Consider the following 6,184-nt stretch of genomic DNA (forward strand, 5'->3'; position numbering starts at 1 on the left):
AAATATATTTTTCACCCGGGCAAAGCCGGGTACTTCCGCTAGTATTAATATAAAACAATAAAAATTCTCACGACGTTTCGACTGCAACACAAGCAATCATCATCAGGTGTGAAATCCACAGAAAGAAAATTTGAAAAAAGTGGCGGTTTGTCCTAACGTCAGCACCACAGACAGCAATTTGGCAGTTGGCCAGATGTACGAGTCCATCTATGTTCGGAAAAGAGGAGGGGAGAGCAGAAAATGGAATGCGGTCTGAAAGTCACCGTAAGCGTGAACACAATCAATTAAGACCCGAAATGGTTTATCAAATCCTTCCAATGATTGCTAAGCCAGAATCCATCTTCTCGGTTGAAATTGTCTCTGTGTTTGTATATGTGAATAGCCTCATGAACTAACCTCTCATGGTAGCCAGATGGCTTACAAAGAACCTCTGTCTTGGAGAAATCAATGTCATGTGAGCCCACTGAATTATAACAGTGATCTGCCACGGCCGAGGTGTTGGTCCTTCCGTGTTTTAGGTCGGCTTTGTGCTCACGGATGCGGTCAGAGACATGTCGTTTGGTTTCTCCAATATAACTACTACCACAGAGGCAACTCAGTTTGTAAACGCCAGGGTACTGTATGTCCGGAATCACATATTTTACAGACGGAACCAGATCACGGATTTTATGTAATGTGTTAATATTTTTGGTAACACCTGCTATGTATGGTAAAGTGATGGTTTTTGATTGGCTTCTTACCTATATAACCTCTTTCCACGGCAGCTCTCTCGCCTACTTCAGCATTTTTTCTTGCTGTGGTTGTTCCACCTGATGAAGATTGCTTGTGTTGTGATCGAAACGTCGTGATTTGTTTAATATAATTTTATTTCTACCTACGTGACTTTACCGAAATAACCAAAGAGTATGGATTCCTGCAGTCACGAAAGCTTCAAATCAAAATTCTCCATAAACGTACCCGCCAGTGCTGCGGAATAACGAGCAGTGCCTCATTACATGAGAGACTCCAACATCATCACCCTACATTAAAAAAGGGTGACCGTGGGGACTGCAATAACTACCGTGACATCTCCCTGCAAACCATCGTGGGGAAAACCTTTGCCCGTGTGGTCCTCAGTAGGTTACAGATACTAGCTGAGAGGACGTATTTTGAGGCTCAGTGCGACTTCAGAGCAGGAAGGTCCATGATTGACATGCTCTTCTCCTTGCGTCAGCTACAGGAGAAATGTCGAGAACAGAGAATGCACCTGTACTTGGCATTCATTGATCTTACAAAGGCCTTTGGCCTCATCAGTAGGGGAGGCCTCATCAAACTCCTCAAAGTGATTGACTGCCCACCAAAGCTGCTGGCAGTCATTTCCTCTTTCCATGACAACATGAAAGTAAAAATACAGCACAGCAGCACCACCTCAGAGGAATTTACCATACTCAGCGGTGTAAAGCAAGGTTGCGTGCTATTCCCAACACTGTTTGACATATTTTTCTCACTTATGCTCACACATGTCTTTGGTACAGCAGAAGAGGGAGTCTTTCTCCATCAAAGATCTGATGGCAAACTCTTCAACCTTGGCCATTTCAAATCCAAAGTCCGCAAAGTCCTCATCAGAGAACTCCTATTCGCTGATGATGCCGCGCTGACAGCTCACACAGAACAATGTCTGCAGATACTCACTTTGCCAATGCCTGCAACAACTTTGGCCTGACAATCAGTCTGAAAAAGACCAATGTCATGGGCCAGGATGTCAGAGACACCCCTTCCATAAACATTGGCAGCTACACCCTGGAAGCCGTTCAGGACTTCACCTACTTGGGTTTCACCATCACCTGCAATCTGTCCCTTGTCACAGAGATTGACAAGCGTATTGGGAAGGTGTCTACAGCTATGTTCAGGTTGACAAAAGAGTGTGGGAGAACAAATCCCTAACACTCAACACCAAAGTACAGGTATATCGGGCCTGTCTCCTAACACCCTCCTCTATGGGTCTGAGTCCTGGGCAACATACGCCCATCAAGAACATCGACTAAACACATTCCCCCTCCGATGTCTCAGACACATCCTCGGTATCAGATGGCAAGATCTCATTTTCAACACCTCAGTCCTCAACTTGGCCAACATTCCCAGCATGTATTCTCTGGGCAGTCATAGGCGCCTGAGATGGCTTGGACACGTGCGCCGCATGCAGAATGGCAGAATACCCAAGGATGTCTTGTACGGCGAGCTGGCATCAGGCACACGGGCCACTGGTCGCCCAGTCCTGCGCTTCAAAGAGGTCTGTAAACGGGATGAATTGATTAATTTACATATATGCGCATGTTTTTAGAGTTTTGGAATTAGCGAGTTTAATTCCATGGCTATTCAGTTTCCTCTCAGATCTAAAGCAGTGGGCTTTGTTTTGTTTTAATGGGAACCATATATGTTCAGGTTGTACAAAATTCCATGTGGTGTCCCTCAGGGAACAAAAGTAGATCAATTAATTTTTATACGTAATTATGTATAACACTGCCAAGAAGTGTGCAACTCACTAAAAGTTCATGTACGATTCGACACTAGCAGAAACCCTGAGCGCACCCCGATTAGGATGGTTGGCTATGTACGGTGCCAAAGAAGTTCAACATACATACATACATGCAAATACCAAAAAATAACAGATATATTATGTTATTTAGGTGCGGACAATAAAATGGCGAACCCTGACAAATCTAATTAATGCAGATGTATCCGTCTAAAGATCTGGTCGGTCTCTTTATCACTGGCAGACATTACTGGGCCAGTTATCCGCAGCATTGCTTACATTGGAACAGTTTGTAAAGGAGAGCAATGTGTGGAACCCATTAAACATTTATTAGAAATATAATTCAGAATAAGGTCTTACAATTACCTTTATTTACTTCATCTCCTTTCCGATTTTAAGTGATTGCAGATGCCCATTGAAGTTCGTTTGGAGTTTGTGAAATGTGCAGGGTCCAACGACAGTAATGGACGCACTACAGCCAACAGGGAGTAATTTTTTACATGAAATATCGAACGCATGAAACTAATTCTAATGCTTGTTATCTGCGGAAAATCTCATAACTTGATGATTTTATCGAATGCCTATCCTTAAATCTGATAACCAGAAAGCAATTGTTATCCAATTTAATTACACTAAACTCAGTCTGCTTTCCTCGTTGAACTCAAGGCTAATATGAAGAGCTGGTTCACTGAAAATTGAATATCTCGTGCAAACGATTGATTCTCAAGATAACAGCAGTCACTGATAAGGATGCCAATTATAAGGGCACGGTGCTGTGATTTATATTCCTTGGACGTGTTTCAATGCGCCGCGGTGGTGTGATGTTAACTACCTCGCCTGATAGACAGGAGGTTATTGGGTTCGATCCCGACCCTGATATCTGTATATTTGGAGTATGCATGTTCTCCCCGTGATCGCATGGATTTTTCTCCGAGTCCTCTGGTTTTTCCCTCCACATTCAGAAACATGCGTTTCGAGTATTTGGTTACTATTAATTTCCAGACGATATGCCATTTCGTTGAGTTATCGTATGTGGCCAGGTCGCTTCTGAAAAAGAGCTGCAGTGAGGGAAAAAAGTATTTAATCTCTTGCTGATTTGTACGTTTGCCCACTGACAAAGAAATGATCAGTCTATATTTTAATGGTAGGTTTATTTGAACAGTGAGAGACAGAATAACAACAACAAAATACAGAAAAACGCATGTAAACATTTTTATAAATTGATTTGCATTTTAATGAGGGAAATAAGTATTTGACCCCTCTGCAAAACATGACTTATTACTTGGTGGCAAACCCCTTGTTGACAATCACAGAGGTCAGACGCTTCTTGTAGTTGGCCACCAGGTTTGCACACATCTCAGGAGGGATTTTGTCCCACTCCTCTTTGCAGATCTTCTCAAAGTCATTAAGGTTTCGAGGCTGACGTTTGGCAACTCGAACATTCAGCTCCCTCCACAGATTTTCTATGGGATTAAGGTCTGGAGACAGACTAGGCCACTCCAGGACCTTAACATGCTTCTTCTTGAGCTACTCCTTTGTTGCCTTGGCCGTGTGTTTTGGGTAATTGTCATGCTGGAATATCCATCCACGACCCATTTTCAATGCCCTGGCTGAAGGAAGGAAGTTCTCACCCAAGATTTGACGGTATATGGCCCCGTCCATCGTCCCTTTGATGCGGTGAATTTGTCCTGTCCCCTTAGCAGAAAAACACCCGCAAAGCATAATATTTCCACCTCCATGTTTGACGGTGGGGATGGTGTTCTTGGGGTCATAGGCAGCATTCCTCCTCCTCCAAACACGGAGAGTTGAGTTGATGCCAAAGAGCTCCATTTTGGTCTCACCTGACCACAACACTTTCACCCAGTTGTCCTCTGAATCATTCAGATGTTCATTGGCAAACTTCAGGCAGGCATGTATATGTGCTTTCTTGAGCAGGGGGACCTTGTGGGCGCTGCAGGATTTCAGTCCTTCACGGCATAGTGTGTTACCAACAGTTTTCTTGGTGACTATGGTCCCAGCTGCCTTGAGATCATTGACAAGGTCCTCCCGTGTAGTTCTGGGCTGATTCCTCATCGTTCTCATGATCATTGCAACTCCACGAGGTGAGATCTTGCGTAGAGCCCCAGGCCGAGGGAGATTGACAATTCTTTTGTGTTTCTTCCATTTGCGAATAATCGCACCAACTGTTGTCACCTTCTCACCAAGCTGCTTGGCAATGGTCTTGTAGCCCATTCCAGCCCTGTGTAGGTCTACAATCTTGTCCCTGACATCCTTGGAGAGCTCTTTGGTCTTGGCCATGGTGGAGAGTTTGGAATCTGATTGATTGCTTCTGTGAACAGGTGCACTCCCTTTAAGAGTGTGCTCCTAATCTCAGCTTGTTACCTGTATAAAAGACACATGGGAGCCAGACATCTTTCTGATTGAGAGGGGGTCAAATACTTATTTCCCTCATTAAAATGCAAATCAATTTATAACATTTTTGACATGCGTTTTTCTGGATTTATTTGTTGTTATTCTGTCTCTCACTGTTCAAATAACCCTACCATTAAAATTATAGACTGATCATTTCTTTGTCAGTGGGCAAAAGTACAAAATCAGCAGGGGATCAAATACTTTTTTCCCTCACTGTACATAGCACAGTGGGCCTTTCCTGGTCAAGTAAAAAGACTTCAAATAGTAATAGTTTAAAATGTTTGCTTTAATCTGCACACAATCTGTTGAGGTCACACTACCGGTATGGCTCACAGTTAGTCACGATGGTCACGATGATGGTCACGATGATGGTCACGGTGATGGTCACGATGATGGTCACGATGATGGTCACGTTGGTCACGATGATGGTCACGATCATGGTCACGATGATGGTCACGATCGTGGTCATGATGATGGTCACGGTGATGGTCACGATGATGGTCATGATGATGATCACGATCGTGGTCATGATGATGGTCACAATGATGGTCACGATGATGGTCACGGTGATGGTCACGATCATGGTCACGATGATGGTTACGATAATGGTCACGATGATGGTCACGATGATGATCACGATCGTGGTTACGATGATGGTCATGATGATGGTCACGATGGCGGTCACGATGATGGTCACGATCATTGTCACGATGATGGTCACGATGATCACGATCGTGGTCACGATGGTGGTCACGATCATTGTCACGATGATGGTCACGATGATGGTCACGATCATGGTCACGATGATGATCATGATCGTGGTCACGATGATGGTCACGATCATGGTCACGATGATGATCACGATCGTGGTCACGATGATGGTCACGATGATGGTCACGATCATGGTCACAATGATGGTCACGATGATGGTCACGATGATGGTGACAATGATGGTCACGAGCATGGTCACGATCATGGTCACCTCGCCGAGCGTCGTCTGGCGTCACTGCTTGTGGTCGGGAGAGCACCGCTTGGCCGGTCCTCAAGGTCGGCTTCTCCCTTCAGATTGCTTGCGGCAAATGGACTGCAAGATTTTTGAAAATATTTTCTCTGGAATAGGTAAATTTTAGGAACGCATGGCTGCTATGGCTCCGCATTCAATTTGCTTACAACCACAGCGATCAGGTTTCTGAATGTTACACATTCTTCCACCTGATTAGAGGTGGGTTTATAAGTGCCATTTTTATATTTTGTCAAATT

Source organism: Lampetra planeri, chromosome 8 (genome assembly GCF_965212315.1).
Source record: "Lampetra planeri chromosome 8, kcLamPlan1.2.h2, whole genome shotgun sequence".
Taxonomy (NCBI): Eukaryota; Metazoa; Chordata; class Hyperoartia; order Petromyzontiformes; family Petromyzontidae; genus Lampetra; species Lampetra planeri.